This window comes from Plecotus auritus, assembly GCF_963455305.1.
Source record: "Plecotus auritus genome assembly, chromosome: 5".
Classification (NCBI taxonomy): domain Eukaryota; kingdom Metazoa; phylum Chordata; class Mammalia; order Chiroptera; family Vespertilionidae; genus Plecotus; species Plecotus auritus.
Genome location: NC_137776.1, coordinates 139,903,468 through 139,922,438, shown reverse-complemented (window position 1 = coordinate 139,922,438; position 18,971 = coordinate 139,903,468). Strand labels below are relative to the sequence as shown.

At 41.4% G+C, this 18,971-nt stretch overlaps 1 protein-coding gene and 1 pseudogene across 2 annotated transcripts in view; one reads left to right on the top strand and one right to left on the bottom strand.

Moving 5' to 3' along the window:
* PIP5K1B (phosphatidylinositol-4-phosphate 5-kinase type 1 beta) overlaps nucleotides 1–18,971 on the bottom strand; it is a 307,693-nt gene that overhangs the window by 273,895 nt on the left and 14,827 nt on the right. The gene's annotated exons all lie outside the window — the stretch shown is intronic.
* LOC308248324 (ATP-binding cassette sub-family F member 2-like) lies at nucleotides 5,502–18,969 on the top strand (annotated as a pseudogene). The gene is made up of 3 exons: nucleotides 5,502–5,545; nucleotides 5,938–6,041; nucleotides 17,673–18,969. The product of its transcript is annotated as an ATP-binding cassette sub-family F member 2-like (transcript).

The following is an 18,971-nucleotide window of genomic DNA, read 5'->3' as shown; positions in this document are numbered from 1 at the left end:
GATGACATGACTAATACTCGTGATATAATGTAAATGTGAAATGTTTTATGGAATGACTTTTATGATTCTAATTTTGAAATATACAGGGTGGGACAAAAGTAGGTTTATAGCTGTTCATATGGAAAGGAATACAATAATTAATAAATAATAATACAAGAATAAACTGTGTTTCATGCACTCACGACTGCAAACCTCCTTTTGCCCCACTCTGCATAGACACAAGATAGCTTACAAATTCTTATTTATATCTATTTAGAAAAAAAGACTGGAGTGGAAGGAAATACTCCAAAACCTTAACAATTATTTTGTCTGTGTTACGAAAACACAGGATATTTTTTTACTTTATAATTTCTGTATTGTCTCTGTTTGGTTAAATGAGAAAGTAATTATATAAAAAGAGGTAAAATGGCATTTAGAAACACTAATTAAATAGTTTTAAACTATAGATATATTTTTATTTCTGAGAGGAAGGGAGAGATAGAAATATCAACGATGAGAGAAAATCATTGATTGGCTGCCTCCTGCACACCCCCTCCTAGGCACCAAGCCCCCAACCCAGGCATGTGCCCTGACCGAGAATTGAACTGTGACCTCCTGCTTCATAGGTCGATGCTCAACCACAGAGCCACGCCGGCTGGGCTAATTTTAAAGCTAAAAGTTAGAATCCTTAGAAATGACTTCATTCAACATTTCCCCCAGCCTCTCTTAATTTTGTAGGAAAACCTCCTCTGGCCCCTCAGATGACTTATGAGCCTGAAGTCTTACAACCAGTTGACAACTAGCCAAACGGTGGCTTGAACTTAGATCTTGTGACATTTACCGTCTGTGCCGCTCCCATGATATCACAGTGTCCCAGAGTGAGAGACTAATGAACTTCATAAGGAAATGCTCCATAAGGAAGGAGTACGTTTTACTGTGCACACCTTCTCATTAAATCAATATTTGTCTAGAGTCATATCATCGTTTTATGACATGCAAACAATTCGGTTGCTAAAGGACCTCTGGTGACCTCATCAGAGCTATTGAACCAGAGTTCCAATGATGAAGTTTTCACTCCTGCTTTGCATAGAAGCCCACTTTGGAGACTTGCAAGATGAAAATATATCAGAAGGCACCTCTGTCCTAATGGCAGGCATCTCTGTGACTATAGAGAAGAAACAGGTTATTTCTGTCTTCTGCTGTTACTACATATATAACAGCCACTTAACTTCCATCCCACAGTATCATGCTGCATTAGAACTACTTAATCTTTATCCAGCTCCAAAATATGTATAGAAAGCAGACAGACTGAAGTCCTTCTTCAAAAGCACCTGTATCCTAAAGGGCTTTAAGTACTTCCTATTTGTAAATATGAAACCTTATTAACAACAAAGCACTGCTTAAGTCTGACAGAAAGATCAGTTCTAAGATCTTTCTTTTCCTAAGGGATAAGCGTCAGACGTTCAATGCAAACAGGCATACAGAGGAGCCTTGGAAGTGGCTTCCCAGTTTGCCCTGCTCATCGCGAGTTGGTTGGCTGGGAACGCATTCTAGGCAAGGGGTGGGCGGTGGCCTGGAAGGACACAGGAACAGAGGACTGGCCACACTTCACAAGTCAAAGAACTGTTTTTCCGATAAGCAAAGAGACTCTACCCGTGGTCACAGCAGGTAGCTCATTTCCTGCCCAAAAACATACTACATGAACCCAAGATGATACATTATGGCAGTCAGAGAGCATGCAGGCATCTGGGCAATACGTTGGTCACCGGTTACCAGTAATTAACTAGATCTAGAACCTGAAGTTAGTTGTACATGTCACATGAATAGAAGGCAAAGCCTAGAGCATGCATAGATACAGCAGAGCAGGGAGCGCCTGAGATGAGCTGTGGAAATGCTGACATTGGGAAGAATTCATGGTAGAAGCAACCCAGGGAGAAATTTAGGGAAAAGCAGGCTGCCAGGTGCTGCAACCTGGGGTATCTCAGGTTGCCAACATTCCTCCCACCAAAAGTGGGAGTAGGGCATTGAGGAAAGCCCTAGAAGGAGATTGAAACATGTGTAGCTGTAAATGCTAAATTCTTTAATATTTTAAAGTTTTAAGGCAATAATGTGCTAAAGTGATCTCTCTTCTTTATCAGTCAAAATAAAGGCCCCCCAAATGGAGCAAGGACCATACCAATGTACCCCTCAATCAGAAACTCTCAACTCTGAGAATTCAGTCCAATAAGAAGGAAGCAAAAGACTAGATTTTGCATGAAGAGGTATATATAATACATTGTGTTCTCTAAGAGCAAAAATAAAAACACTGGATCCTATTGGATGACTAACATCAGGGGAAATTAGGCAAGAGAAAATTAAGGCATGGAAAGTATTTTCAACCCCTTTAGAAATGATCACATGAAGATACATATGGGGGAAAATATGAAGTTTAAAAATTTTAAATTGAACATTCACTATGGTTACAACTAAATCAAAGTAGTGGTGTTGGGGAGAACTGCTGGGAGTGTCAGGCTCAGGAGTCGATGGTACCCAGGACAGTCTGGGGTAGGCTGATGAAGAATGGAGGTGCTGAAGGCAAGTGCCCCTCGAGTGAAGTCCTGGAGCTGGTTTTGGGCTGTGAAGGAGAGGCCCCACTCTTGTCCGGAATCCCGGGAGGAGGGCCTGAGCCCTAACCAAGAAAAGATGTAGTCTTTCTTTGGTCAAACTGGGCTCAAGTACAGCGCTTAATTAACCTTGGGTTGAAGGGTTGAGAATAAGGATGGTCTTGTAGGACCCTGAAGGAGGGAGATGTGAAGGAATTTGTAGATTAACAGAAAGTGGAGCCTGTAAGGGTCTGTTTAATACAAAAAAAATTGGAAGGTTCCATTTAGAAATTTGGCCACACTTACTGAGGAACATGAGAATGAACTTGTAACTGCTTGATAGAACACAAGGGCGGGAACGGGGCAAAGTGGTTAGTTTCACCCCATTGCCATCCCCAACTTTCAGATAAGAAAACTCAGACCCAGAAAGATACCAACTGCCTGCCCAAGATGACAACCAGCTCACAGCAGTGCCAGGGTTAGCACCAGGTCTTTCTCATTCCAGCATTTTGTACATTATGCCACACTCTCATATCAGCCTTATCCGACAAACCCAGAATTCTCCCAACTACATCTGAATTAACTTGAAGTAATCATTTTCACTATATGAGCACTATTGCTTTATTTTATAATTGGGGGAAATTCAGGAAAGCCATAATAAGAAGAAAATCAACTTTAGTTTCAATTTACAACATTTTAAAAATTCTCATTATTTCTGTTAAATTTACCTAGTTGTCTTGGCCCATGTTCATGGCTGGCGGGTATTTATTTCATTGTGTGAATATTTAGTCTATAGGTTTAGTAACCCATTGAAGTTTGTGTCACCAGCCACACAAAATATATGGATTTTTAAGATTTCTATCCAAGTCTGAAGGATCTTTCTTAAGCTGTCACAAAGAAAAACCTGAGGGCCTGCCACTGGAAACTTCTGTGCAGGCTGACTGACCCTCAGTAACGGGGCTATGGCACAGGAATAGAATCAGCTGTGAATTCCTTTAATTATCCTCTCATCCTCCGATTTTTCTCTATTATGTGCATTAAGGAGACCTATAAGATATTTTTCTCAAATGCTTTGATGTCTATGGATTTCTCTTCCAGTACCAATCTAAAACCTTTATCTAAAAAGAAAACGAAATGAATGGTCACTACATATTAGCAAAACGATGCTGGTTCCTAAGGATCAATGCAATTTCTTCTATGGACTTATAAATCGTTTACATGATGGTAATTCAGAATTTTTGCAAGGGAGCATTTCTACACTGACAGGTTTAGGAATTCAACCTTTTCAAAAGCTATCCTGCCTGGCTGGTGTGGCTCAGTGGTTGTGTGTCAACCTATAAACCAGGAGATCACAGTTTGGTTGCCCGTCAGGGCACATGCCTGGGTTGCAGGCTCAATCCCTGACGGGGGGCATGCGGGAGGCAGCCCGTCAATGAGCCTCTCTCATCATTGATGTTTCTATCTCTCTCGCCATCTCCCTTCCTCTCTGAAATCAAATATGTGTGTGTGTGTATATATATATATATATATATATATATATATATATATATATATATCTCCAGAACATTTGCATGTCTCTGGTTTCTGGATCCTCTCCCACTCTCAAAGATTTACTCAGTGATCACCGCAGTAGCTCAGAGATGGTATCTGCTAATTCCTTCAACACTCTGTGACGCAATCTAGTGTGCTCTAGATTGTGAACTCATTAAAATTACCCAGATGCTCCTTTATCCATCTTCTAAATCCCTTTTAATTAATTCCTTTTCATTTTGAAGATCATTCTCTTTCTAGAGAAGTAAAAGCAAATCAGTTCTGTATATGTCAGCTACTAATGCTAGCCTTACTCTCTTACTCTGTCTCTATTCTAATAGCTCCATACACAACTAAAAAGCAAAACAAACTAAAGCTATTCTCAAAATACAATTACATACCACACATACTACGCAGTTAGACACACACACACACTCACTCACAAAGTTCAGCCAGTAAATAAATTAATACAAAATGTCATTGTATAACAAACCACGAAAACACATCTTTAAGCAATAAATAGTAATGCAGAACGGGCAGTCAGACATCCCTCGAGGGGTCCCAGATTGGAGAGGGTGCAGGCTGGGCTGAGGGACACCCCACCACACACACCCCACACACGAAGTTCATGCACTGGGTCTCCAGTAGTTATATAGTAAGTGACTGAATAGACAAAGGGGGAGAACAGACAAAACTCCCATGCAGAAGAATTTCACCTACGTTTATAGATACTCCTCCTTCAAGGAGGAGGAACAGAACTCCCAATCCCTGAGGGTGGGTGGCACGCAGTGACTCTGTTCCATACAGCACAGTATGGAAAGGGAGGGGGAAAGAAAGGTAGTCGAGAAACCTGGTACACATTACGTCAGCCAGGTAATCAAGATCAACATCAACAGTGATATCATGTTGATAGTGTGTACCTCTGATATGATGTGATGAGAACAGCACCCAATCTCCCCAGAACACATTAACCTCAGTCTAACCATGAGAAAAGCATCAGACAAATCTCTACTGAGGGACCGTCTATAAACAACCTGACAGTGATTCTCAAAATTGTCAAGGTCATTGAAAAGAAGGAAAACCTGAGAAACTGTCACAACCAATAGAGCCTCCTAGAGAGACATGATAACTAAATGTAATGTGGTATCCCAGACGGGACCCCAGACAACAACAACAGAAAAAAATGGCAGTAGGGAAAACCAGCCAATCTGAATAAAGCATGGACTGTGGTTAATAAGGTATCAATGTTGGTTCATGAGTTGGGACAGAAGTAGAACACTCATGTAAGATAATGATAGGGAAAACTGGTGTAAAGTATAGGAGAATCCTCCGTACTATGTCCTCAAGAGTTCTCCATATCTAAACTCTTCCCTAAAATAAAAAGCTTGTTCAAAATAATTCCAGGAGATCATGATCACTGTCTTCAAAGGCTCCTCCATCTTCTACATCGTAAAGTAATTCTTTCCTCAGTGGTCAGTGTTAAGTCCAATATAGTACCTCCCTTTGCTGTATTCTGAGAAGGGACCAAAAAAAAAAAAAAAAAGCCCAAAAGATATTAGATTTTTTTGTTTTGTTTTTAGCCCAATTACCCAGCCAGCAGAAGCTGAGATGGTCATCTCCTATTGCCTCCTTAGCTTTGCAGTCTGTGTCAACAAGGTATTATCCGCCTTAGCCTCCATCTGTCTGGTTAGCAGAAAGTCTCCACATCAATCAAACTGATGGGCTTTTTTCTCCCCTTTAGCCTCACCAAAGCTCTTCAGAATGGTTCCTTCATCAGAGTGTAGATTTATAGATAAACATGTTCTTTCTCCTTTATCAATCCTGTTTCTCCTCTTCTCTTCCACAGATGGAGAGATGTTCCTATTCCTGTAGTCTCAGGACCAACTGAACAGGAAGCCATGGGAACAAGCATCAGTCACCACGTTAAAGAAAAGAGGATGGAGAAAAGGAGTAGGACCTTCTAGATCTGGTCTACTGGACACAGTCTGGCCTCACCTGCCTGCTACCACCAGTCCTTACGGCCAAGTTCTTAACCAAGCAGGAGAGATAAGCTGGCGGCAGCTTTGAGCCTCTGTTCTTGTCCTTGCCTCCCACCTAGAACATTTCCCTGTTCTCTTGTTTCTTCTAGCTTCCTTAATCCCGTGACTCCCACACTGCTGTGATCTTTTCTTCTGACCTCTTTCTTTGTTGTTGTTAATCCTCACATGTGAATTTTTTTCCCATTGCTTTTCAGAGAGAGTGGAAGGAGGTAGAGAGAGACAAAGAAACATCAATGTAAGAGAGACACATCAACTTGCTGACTCCCACACATGTCCCATCTTGGGGCAGGGAGCGAACCGAAACCCAGGTATATGACCTTGACTGGGAATTGAACTTGAGACCCTTCTGTGTGCCAGCTGCCACTCTAATCACTGAGCAACACTGGCCGGGGCTCCCTCTGAACTGGTATAAATCATGCCTTACTTACTATGCATTCCCAGCACTATTGGTCATGGTTCATGAGCATATCTTCTCAACTACACTGTAAGCTCTTCATTGGGGTGAACTTCATCTACTTTTCCGCACACAGTTTATGTATTTATTGATCATACAATTGTCCAGTAAACATTAGCAAATATTTGAGTGTTTACTGCTGAGTGTTTATTTTGCAACAGCTCAATGAGGTAGGAAATAATTACCCCATTTTGTAGCTGAAAACAGTGAGAAATAAAGGAGTTGAGTGGCTTTCCCAGGGTCACACGGAAGTTACAGAGCCAGAATTAGAACCCAAATTCAAGCTCTTAGTCTGCCTCCAAATAAATACTGCCCAGTGAAATGATCCTGTACAGAGTCTAGGTATTTTAATAAGTGATGAGTGCAGAAGGAAAGTTAAAAACCTTGGATCTGTGGAGCCCATACTGACTGAGAAAATTTTGATTCAACCCCTCTCCAAACCTAAAAGTCACACAGAGTTTATGTACAGCACAGACTATAGGACTCAAGGGACATAGCACTTAAAACAAATTTTCCTGATTGATTGATTTTAGAGAGAGAGGGAGAGGGGGACAATGGGTGAGAGAGAGAAATATGCATTGGTTGTTCCACTTATTTATGCACTCATTGGTTGATTCTTGTATGTGCCCTGACCAGGGATTGAACCCGCAATCTTGACATATTGAGATGATGCCCTAACCAACTGAACTACCTGGCCAGGGCAAGAAGGTACTTTTTAAAAATGTCTTTAGGAAGTACTGTGGCTAGTCTTCATTCTTCACACATTGACTGGTTAGAAGCACTTATGAACACAGAATGAACAAATAGAGAAAACCAAAATATGCAAGTCTGTACAGTCTGGAATGCAATGCCAGGCTGGCTCATATGCTCTGAGGAAGCTAGGCAGAGAGAGAGAAGGCACTGTGCGAGAGGAATAACCAGAACCCAGCCCCACTCGGTGTGACCATGGACAACATACAGCCAGGTTCTCTTCCGTCGTCTGCTTCTCATTTCCCACTGGTGAGCTCGTGCTTGGATGATCAGCTTCTCAAAAGATTTCTAAAAATAAGTCACCACCAAATTCTATTACACAATCCATAAGTATTGACATTTGTCTGATGGCCCACGGCCAGATTCAACAACCTTCCTTCTACTACGGGGAAAAGGTGCTGAGCTCCAGAGCAGGTGCAAAGCATCAAAACTGGGAAAGGGCTCCAATTCCTTCTCCATCACCAGCAGCAACACCACAGATGATGAGCCTTTAAAGAATACCTGCACACGGCGCCAACAAGCAATTGTGTTGCCCACTCCATCCAACCAAGAATTACCAGGCTTTGCCTGAGGGGCAGACAGACCTCTTCATTATGCTTATACCAGCTGTTCCTCAGCTCCGAGCTCTCCCAGAAAGCCTGGACCAGGAGAACACTGGCCTTCCAACATCTGCTAGACGTGTTCTTTTCTTTCAGACCCCACTGTCTTCTGTTTACCAGGCCCACGTGTCTGGTTTAGCTATCAGACTTGAGACCAGCATCTTCTCTTCTGAGGGCCATAGCTCTGAGTTTCCCAAGAAATATGTATGAAGACTACATGAAACCTACGATGGCGGATACCCAGGTGGACTAAAGGGAAAATACTGGCAGAGTATAAGTTAGAAATGATAAAGGAATGAATTTCCCTTGAATACCCAATATGCCCAAACCAAATGAATACATAATTTCATAAACACCTGAATAGCATTATTAAAAAGCAAGAGTGATTCATGTCATTTTTTTTTTTGAGTACAGGAAATTGTTTCGGACAAAGTTTTATTTATTAAAAATAAACAAAAAAGATCCTTCTTCCCTCAAAGAACTTAGAATCCAGCCGAGAAGATAAAAACATACCTGAAAGGTGCTAAGTCCCATAACAGAGGTATACATAAAATGCTTAATTCCACCACCTCACTACTGATTCCAGTGTCAGGAGTTTCTAGAAAGCAGTCTACCCTGGGACGAGCTCACCAGAGCCCGCCAAGGGCATGGTTGTGGGAGCAGCGTCCCTGGAGGATGAAGTGGGCTGGAAGGAGCTGAAAGTCAGCTTCCTCACTTCCCAGCCTCCTTTTACCCACATTAAAGCGATGGTTGCAATTTGCTTATTATGAAATACTTCCCAAAGAACAGTGAAAAACAGGCCATTTTCAAAAGCAAGGAGTATAATTCTAACATCTTATCGCTTTTTAAAGTGTAATTTTCAGAGCAATTTCATAGCACGTGTTAGCTCTTGTGCCTATCTTCAGATCTGGAGAAAACAACCACACACACCAGAAGCTTAATTTGGAACCCCAAGGCTGGCTTCTACCCTAACTCTGCCCCATTCGACACTTTTGCCACCCTTCATTTTGTTTTGTTTTATTTTGTTTTGTTTTGTTTTGTTTTGTTTTGTTAATCCTCACCTGAGTATATTTTTCCCTTTGCTTTCAGAGAGAGTAGGAGAGAGAAATATCGATGTGAGACACATCAACTGGTTGCCTCCTGCACATGCTCCGACTTAAGGTGGGGAGTGAACCCAAAACCCAGGCACGTGTCCTTGACCAGAAATTGAACCCAAAACCCTTGAGTGCTTGGGCCAACACTCTAACCACTGAGCAACACCAGTCAGGGCTGCCAGCCTTCTTTTGATTGCATCATCTTCCCCTAATTAAATGTGTTTGCCTGGCTCCTCTAATCTATCTATATATATAAAAGGCTAATATGGTAAGTGTCCGACAATCCAACCAGTCGCTATGACACACACTGACCACCAGGGGTCAGACGCTCAACGCAGGAGCTGCAGAGCTGCAGTGACTTGGCAGTGGCGGTTCTTGGGTGACGCACCCCAAAACCAGAGAGGAGAGAGCCTGATTCCTCGCTGGGCCACTCGATTCCACCTTTGGCCATGGGTTATGCTGTTGCTGGGGCACTGTCGGCCCCAAATCTGGTTTACTGCGCACCCTGTACAACAGCAACTTTGCAGAGTGCCTCTCGCCCTCTGGGACTCCTCGGGGGATATCAGAGAGCTGGTCTTGGCCCGATCCCCGCAGGCCAGTCGAGGGACCCCACCTGCTGGAAGGACCCCGCTCATTCCGCAGATGCTGGGGAGGGATCATGGGAGGTTGGCTCCAGGATGTGGCGGGCCTGTCTTGCCCAGTCCTACCCACTGGCCACCTTCTAATTAATTTCCTTTCAATGTGCACGAATCTGTGCACCAGGTCACTAGTCTATTATAAATTCCTGGAGAATGAAGACCACTAATTGGTTTTGTAATTGTCTCTTCACCCCAACCCCTCACTCTAAATGTCATTCCCATTGCCCTCAGCACCTTATAGAAAGCTTTGTTTATAAAAGTGAATGAAAATAGCTTTTACTTAGTTCCTGCTCTCTATATCACCTTATCTCAGTTAATCCTCTCAAAACACTATTGAACGAGGCAACCACAACTTCAATTTAGAGGCTATTCTTTGCTGAGCAAAGGGGGTTGGATCAACCTTAGAGCTTGTCCATTGTACACATTGGAATGTCAAGTTCGCCTCTCCTCAACTTCCCTTTCCTCTTATCCAGGCATCAGGAGTATCAGAAATCGTATTGGTGGATCAGATATTCATAAACTGAGGTCAAGTGGAAATACTACAACTTTTAGACACGAGTTCTAGAACAGCCTCTAAGATTCTAACACAGAACTCAAACATGACACATGACCCTTGAAACTCAATTATCACACATATTAAGAAGGATGCATAGGCTTGTGCTAAAGGTAACTCTCCTTAACAGTGATGACTACAGAGGTCATATCTGTTAACTTGTTAATGATTGAAGGGTGAGTAGAAGCAGCTTCCAAGCCCAGATCGGGCACTTTCCTGTCCTAAGACTGAAAGGAAAGTGCCCCAGTGTGGCCCCATCTCAGGGCCGATCCTTTCTCATGAAAAGAGGAGGAATACTGGAGGTGCATCCTAAATTCAAAGCAATCAGGAAATCCATTATTCCTTTCCCTGTTTCCATCCTAGCTGATTTGTATTTGTGCTTTGTGTATACATAGAATGGGTGGGGCCCATTTTAAAGACCTAATGACATCCTTGGAATTGACTGTCTAGTTTCAATACAGCCGGATGTGACAAGCTCAAGAGTTGCACTTTTCAACATAGTCCAGGTCAAATTCCATTCTAATACCTGCGTTGGGCTTACTGAAATTCTCTGATTTTCTGGAATTTAGTTGTACACAACCATACTTTAAGGGTGTGTTATCAGTTAAAAATTAAGAAATTTGTTTTTTTATGGAATAAAAAAATGTTCTAGTTAAAGATGGGCTATGGAAACAGACCTAACATCTTCTTTAGGGTTTTTAATCAAAAAATAAATCTCATCTGCTAATAGAGCGCACTTTTTGGGAATTGATGCTAGCTCCAGTTAGGCGTGAGGCGCGTTTCTTCAATTACCCTATCCTGACCTCTATTGGAAGCATAGAGTGGATTGCCCCTGGTGTCCCAATTCCTGACTATTGGTATCAGGTACTCCAAATCATTTTGACCTTGCATATTATTTTCTACTTCTTATTATATGCTTTCAAATGTGAATTATATTCTCATACTCTTCATATTATATTCATATGCAACCAAGTACACAAAAAGATAAACAAAATCATTAAAGCAAATTGTACAAAAGTACTCTCTGCTTTCTCATCCTTAACAGTGTACTTGATTAATAGTCTTGCATAATATTGTATCTATTTTTCCCAGTTATTTTACATAGGCTTTTAAATTTTTTTCATTCAATATTATTTTGTATTAGTTTCAGGTGTACAACATAGTATTTAGTCAATCACATACTTTACGAAGTGATCCCCTCTATATTTCCAGTACCCACTGGCAAAATAGTTATTACAATATTATTGGCTCTATTTCCTATGCTGTATTTTATATCCCTGTGACTATTTTGTAAGTATCAATTTGTACTTAATCCCTTCACCTTTTTCACCCAGTCTACACACACACACACACAGAGACACACACACACTAGCTATCATCAATCTTCTCTGTACCTATGAGTCTGTTTCTATTTTATTTGCTCATTTATTTTGTTCTTTCAGTTTCACATATAAGTGAAATCATATGGTATTTGTCATTTTCTGACTGACGTGGTTCACTTAGCATAATACACTCTAGGTCCATCCATGCTGTTGCCAATGGTGAGATTTTATTCTTTTTTTTTTTTACGGAGAAGTAATATTCCACTGCATATATGTACCACCACTTCTTTTTTAAAATCCTCACCCAAGGATATTATCCATTGATTTTTTAGAGAAAGGAAAGGAGAGAGTGGGAGAGAGAAACATCGACTGGCTGCGTCCTGTACACACCCTGACCTGGGATCAAACCTACAACCTATGTATGTGCCCTGATGAGGAATCAAACCCACAATCTTTTGGTGTATGGGCCTATGCTCCAACCAACTGAGCCACCTGCCCAGGGCTGTACCACCACTTTTTTTTATACACTTACCTATTGATGGGTAACTGTAAATAATCTTGGCTATTGTAAATAATGCTGTGATGAACATAGAAATGCATATATTCTTTTGCAGTAGTGTTTTGGGTTTCTTCAATATATATACCCAGAAGTGGAATCACTGGGTCATAAGGTAGCTCCACTTTTAATTTTTTGAGGACCCTCCATACTGTTTTCCATAGTGGCTGCACCGATCTGCATTTCCACCACCAGTGTATGGGGGTTCCCCTTTCTCCACATCTTCATCAATACTTGTTATTTGTAGGTTTATGATGATAGACATTCGACAGGTGTAAGGTGATATCTCATTGAAGTTTTAATTTGCATTTCTCTGATGATTAGTGACCTTGGACATTTTTTCAAATGTCTATTGGCCATCTACTAGTATACATCCTCTTTGGAGAAGTAAATACTCAAGTCCTCTGCCCATTTTTTTTTAAATTGGATTGTTTGGTAGTATTTGTTTCTTTGTTTCTTTGGTGTTGACTTGTATGAGTTCCAGAAAATTCCAGAAAGAAACAACTCATAATTTTAAATTGTGTCCTCTTCTGTGTAGTGTGATGAAATCTTGTTCTCTGCTGCTCTGTTCCACTGGGACCTGGGACGTGAGTTATCGCCTTGTCCAGTGTATCATGCTGTATATGCTCCCCATCCATTAGTCACTTAGTAGCCATCTCAGTTATCAGATCCACTGTTGGGATGTTGCAGGGCTTGTGTTCAAGTGACCCTTATTTTACTTAATAATGCCACACTCACATAACTTTTATTACTGTATATTGTAATAATTGTTCTACTTCATTATTATTGTTGTTAATCTCTTGTGTCTAATTTATATATTAAACTTTATCAAAGGTATGTATGCATAGGGAAAAAGGTATAGATAGGGTTTGAGGCATCCACTGGAGGTCTTGGAATGTATCTCCCAGGGGGAAAAGGGGACTTCTGTACCTCTTTAGGAGACAGTTTCAGAGGAACAGTCAAGTCACCTTAGGGTCAAGGAGCATGCACTGTATACACTGTGAGGTGTCACACCCATGGCTCTACCCTGAGACATAACCTACAGTCTCATAGCTAAGAGAGAAGGCTCTGGAGTTGGACAACCTGGCTTAGACACCCAGGTGTGTGGCCTCAAGTAACATACTTACTATGTCTGCTCCATGGTTTCCTCACTTATAAAATGATGACAACAGTACCTATCCCAAGGGTTGCTGTAAATACTCAACAAGTTAATGCCTGCTTATTGTTTAGAAAGTACCTGGAGTAAAGCAAGCACCCAAATAAGTGTTAGATAATCATCAGCAATGAATGTCATGTTAGGGCCCCTCCTTCCTTTACACAACTTTCTAAATATAGACTGTGTCCACAGTATTTCTTATTTTATAATATTCGTCTCTTACCCTCTACCCATTTTAGTTACTTCGTGTTGTTTATTATCTTTATGTTTTAATTACCAATGTAACTGCTTTGTTTCTATAAAAATGCATATATAAGGTAATATAGTAAATGATATAAAGGACTTTGTGAGAAGAGCCATTTTTTTAAAAATAAATTGTTATTTTCCAATTACAGTTGACACACATTACATTAGTTTCAGGTGTAATTCTGGCATTCTTCCCCCCCCCCCCCAATTACAGTTTACTTTCAGTATTATTTTGTTTTGGTTTCAGGTGTACAGCATGGTGGTTAGACAAACATATACTTTACAAAGTGTTCCCCCCAATATCTCCAGTACCCACTTGGCACCACGCATAGCTATTACCGTATTATTGACGATATGCCCTATGCTGTACTTCACATTCTCATCACTATTTTGTGAGTCATCCAGTTCAGGGACTACTTTTTAACTGGTACTTTTAAATCCCTTCACCTCTTTTATCCAGTTCCCCAAAGCCCCTCCTCTCTGGCAACCACCAGTCAGCTCTCTGTGTCTGAGTCTAGAACAGCCATTTCTTGATTTTCCTGTTCCTACCACTAGTTCCACCCAAGACAACCAATCATAACATTTTCTGTTTCGCTGTCTTGGTAGTTATCTCTTTAACTCTTGATAACATGCTTAAATCTGTTGTTCATGATTCTTATCAGGGACTTTACTCCTACTGCCCCCTGGCCTCTACCCAAAGTTTTATCAATTATCATTTTAATTCCTCTGTTCATTACCTTTGTAATTTTAAGTGCTTACTACTAAATTTTCATTTGTTTCCAACAAAAAAAAATTTTTTTTAGGTAAAACTGTCTTTAATCACAGGCAACATGATTATCTATGCAAAAATAAATTCTATGGTGCTACAAACGTTACCAGAATTAATACATGAGTTTAATAACTCCACACGTTCCCCTCATTTTGGTCAGGTATTATCTATGTCATTAACTCCAGTCAAACCCCTCTGCCATTTGACACAGGTCCTCAAATATTTCTACTATTATTTGAAGGTTTCATTAGCATTTGGGGGATGTCCAATTAACTTCGAACAGCCTTTAAGATTCCACAGGTGTTAAAAGTGCTTTCTAGATGACTTCTAGGAGCCTCTCTTAGTTCATCTAAATGGGAACCAACTGAAGCACTGACTATCTTTGAATGTAAGGCATAGTGTTAAGCACTCTGTGTGGTATGATGATGACAACCATAAACCACATAATCTAAACTGAAAAAGCAATAAACTTGTTTAATACATTGAGCATCATTTCTTACTTTGGACTCTATCATATGAATTACTTGCTGCCCACCGGCACTGTTTTTCTTTAACATGTAAATGTGAGTTTTGCTTTCTTCAACAAACCTATATCCAAGATTCACTTCTTTTTAAAGATAAAAGTTCATTGCTCTCCTCATCCATGATGAGGATATGTTTAAATTGTGGAACGCTAATAAGAACTTTAGTAAAGTGTCTCCTTGTACCCTTGGCCTCTGGGAATAGGGGAGGAGAATTCTTCTTTTATGGGAACCTCATCACAGCAGATGTTACATGCTTTGCTTCAGATCTGCTTACCCATGGGTTATAATGGTGGCTGTCTGGAGCCTGACCTCCTGCTGCAATTCTTATGAAATAAATTCTCTAATGTGCATGATGCTTTTGTTCTAAAGGACCTCAAGGGCCATCATTCTGTCTGCTTCACATCATGCCTTTGAAGGAGTCCAGGAGCCAGTGTACAGATTCTCATACCATAGATGAGGAAAGAAAAAAGGTACAAAAGAGGTCAAGCCACTGGATCAGGGGTCACTAAAGTGTCAGGAGAGGGGCAGGGTAAGCCAGAATACCTGCTTCTTGGACCACAGCTCTCACTGCATCCAGATTCAGCCTGTGCAAAGTGTCACTTAAAAACAACAGGAAGTTTGACCCAATGAAACCAGGAGATAAACTCGGCTCACAATAAGCAATAGTAGTGGAGCTGCCAAAAGATATATTCTCTTCCTCTGAAAGTTTCAAATAGTGGGAATGATAAATGACAAGAATTCTGACAAGAAGGATAAACAACAGGAGTGGGTTTTGTGGACCATTTTTCAAATTAAAGTTCTTTTCTTTCTTTATTTTTTTAGTGAGAAATAGAATATTCTTACAAACATACTGTAAGCAGGCATTTTCAATTTAGTTCAGGTACATTAACTGACATAAATCCTAATAGAATTTTGAGTTGTTCCCTTTTCACTTCATTCTGCTAAAGGAGAAAAAAAATAATCGAAAAGGAGGAGCAGCTGGTGTGCAGAGGACGCTGAGCTGAGAGGCTGGGTGGGAAACATGAAGTGGGCGATGTAGTCTCAGCTGTCAGGACTCTGGTCTGCTGGGAGAGATAAGCAGAGAGCAACTGAAAAGTCAGCTTCAAAGAGAAGCTGCAAAAGAGTCGTAAGAGCAAGACTTCCACAGGGGATGTGTGCCTGAGAAATCTCTCCAGGCAAGTGTGGGGATCAGAGATGCCTTCCAAAACTGTGATAAATGTGTGGGATCATGAAAATCTGATGTCATTTCCTTAAACAGAGAAGAAAACAGAAGATTTGGTAAGACAAAAGTGGAATATGAAGAAATGATATTACAAATAACAATCAGGAAATGATTTTGTTCTCAGATATTTTCTCTTCTTAGTCTACAAACTTTTCCAGGGAAGTCTCATTTAATCCCATGGCCATAATCACTGGTGAGAGAACATAACTTTCTCTCTCCATCAGGGACCTGTCTCCTTCCATCCATGCTCATACACCTTCCTTCTAGATCCTCCACCTGGATGTCCTGTGGGTATCTTAACCGCTTCCACTCTCATGGCTTGAATCACTGCCCACAGACCATAACATAGCCAGTATCTCCATCATGGACCTCTCTCCTTACAGCTGCACTCCACCTAGTTATCCCACAGGTTTACCAAGTGCATGTTCAAAATCGGATGCATCATCATGGCCTCTGCCACCATTAAATGCTGCCTCTTCCCTGTACACACTCTCAGTTCATCATCATTCTTCAGCCACTCAAGCCAGAAGCCAGAGAATCATCTTCTACTTCTCCCGTTCCCTCAAAATTCATAGGAAGTGGTCATCAAGTCCTATAAAACCCCCCTCCTAAATCTCAAATCTGCTCACTTTCCCCATCCTCACTACCTTAATTTAGATCCTCATAATATCTCTTACCACCAGTCTCCTTGTCTCCAATCCCTTTCTCCTCTCATTCATCTCCCAAACTATAATCCATGTTGCTGATCTAACATAAAACATGAGCTCACCACTCGTCCATGAAAATCTTCCAGCTGTTGCCTCATCGCCTATAGAAGAAAAGTTCAAACTCCTTAGCATGTCTGACAAGATGCCCATGGTCTGGCTCCAGTATACCCCTCCAACCCAATCTCTTCCCATCCACACCCACCCTCTTCAATATCAGATTGCACAGCTCCAAAATACACTAACTTTTATGAATTCATGTATTTTTATGTGTTGTGCCCAGTACAGAGTAAGGAATCAGAAATGGTAGTTGCTGTCACTACTATACAACTACAAGGACAACCATCACACAATGACAATGATGAATGTCAACGAGGGCTAGACTGGGGATAGTCTTACGAACCAAACCAGGGCTTTAGATTTTAGACATCGTAAAGTATCCAAGGATTTGGGGGACAAAATTATAACCTCTGGTAGCAGGTACTATAATTGATTAAAGATGGTCATAGAGGGAGATATGAAAGCTGTTTGAGAAGCTGCTACCATAGTCCAGGTAAGAAGCGTTAATACGAGGAATATAAGTGAGAATAGAGGAGAACGTATTTTTATAATTCCTCAGGACTCGTTAAGTGCACAGAAACCAGTAATAAAAAGACCAGTAAAATTACAAAAGTAGATTTTTAAAAAATGAGAATACCTGATAAAAATTTAGAATTTGGGGAGGGGGATGTATTTGGGTTTTAAAAAGGTGACAGCTGCAAGTATAGATTTCATAATAGAGGTACTTTTCATAGAGGTAAGAGTTGGGATCACAAGAGCAGATGAGTGACTGAAAGAGAGTGAGGCATGAGTTATTAAACTGTTCTAAATGTTATGGGCCAGAAAGCAAGAGATGGGAAAATACTAAAATTTGGCCAGAAATAAGGCTGCTCATGGGGAAAGGACCTTGAAGCAGGGAGGGCCTCACGGATCCTGCACGGGCTGGGTTTCACACCTGCCGTGCACACAAGAAACTAAAAGGCCTCAGTAGGGGCTGGAGGATGAGGGTGGTTCTTACCAGAGTCCTCTTCATTCAGCCCTTCCTGGTGCTGCTGGATGAGCCACCAACCACTTGGGCCCCAATGCTTGTGTGTGGTTGGAAGAGGAACTAAAAAACTTTTAAGTACATTCTGGTCTTCGACTGCCATTCCCAGGACTTTCTGAATGGTGTCTATACCAACATCATTCACAACAAGAAACTGAACTGTCACATGTGTAATTATGATCAGTATATAAAGACAGGGCTGGAGCTGGAGGAACCAGATGAAGAGGTCTCACTGGGAGCAAGATCAGATTGTATACATGAAGAATTACAATGCTAGGCAGTGCTAAGCTGGCCCGGCAGGCCCAGAGCAAGGAGAATACAGAAAATGATGGCATCGGAACTGATAGAGAGGGTTGTGACCTACAAGACACTGTCATTTCATTACCCACCATGTGGCCAGATCCCTCCTCCCATCATTATGGTGCAGAATATGAGCTTCAAGTATACAAACGGGCCTTGCATCTACAACAATCTAGAATTTGGCATTGATCTGGCACATAAGTGGCTCTGGTAGGGCCCAATGGAGCGGGGACATCAACTCTTGTGAAGCTGCCAACTGGAGAGCTACTACCCACAGATGGGATGAAGTGAAAACACTCGCACGGGTGTTACCATCAACATTTACACAAGCAGCTGGACTTAGACCTCTCATCTTTGGAGTACATGATGAATTGCTACCCAGAGATCAAGGAGAAGAAAAAAAAAACAACTAAGAAAGATCATTGGGCAATATGTTCTCACTTGGAAATAGCAGGTAAGCCAGATCCAGAACCTGTCTGATGGGCAGAAGTGCCAAGTGTGTTTGGCCTGGCTGGCCTGGCAGGACCCTCACATGCTCTTCCCGGACAAGCCTACCAATCACCTGGATATTGAGACCATTGACACCCTGGCAGATGCCATCAATGACTTTGAGGGTGGTATGATGCTGTTCAGCCATCATTTCAGATGCATTCAGCAGGTAGCACAAGAAAATCTGGGTGTGTGAGAAGCAGACTATACCCAAGTGGCCTCCAGGTATCCTGGTCTACAAGGAGACCTTAAGTCCAAGCTGGTGGGCGAGGAACTCCAGTTCACCAGAAGGACCCACAATCTGAGGGCCCCTGGGGCCACACTCCTGCATTGCTGCAATACCTCTTCCCAACCCCTCTCCTCCCCGCAGCTGCCTTAGCT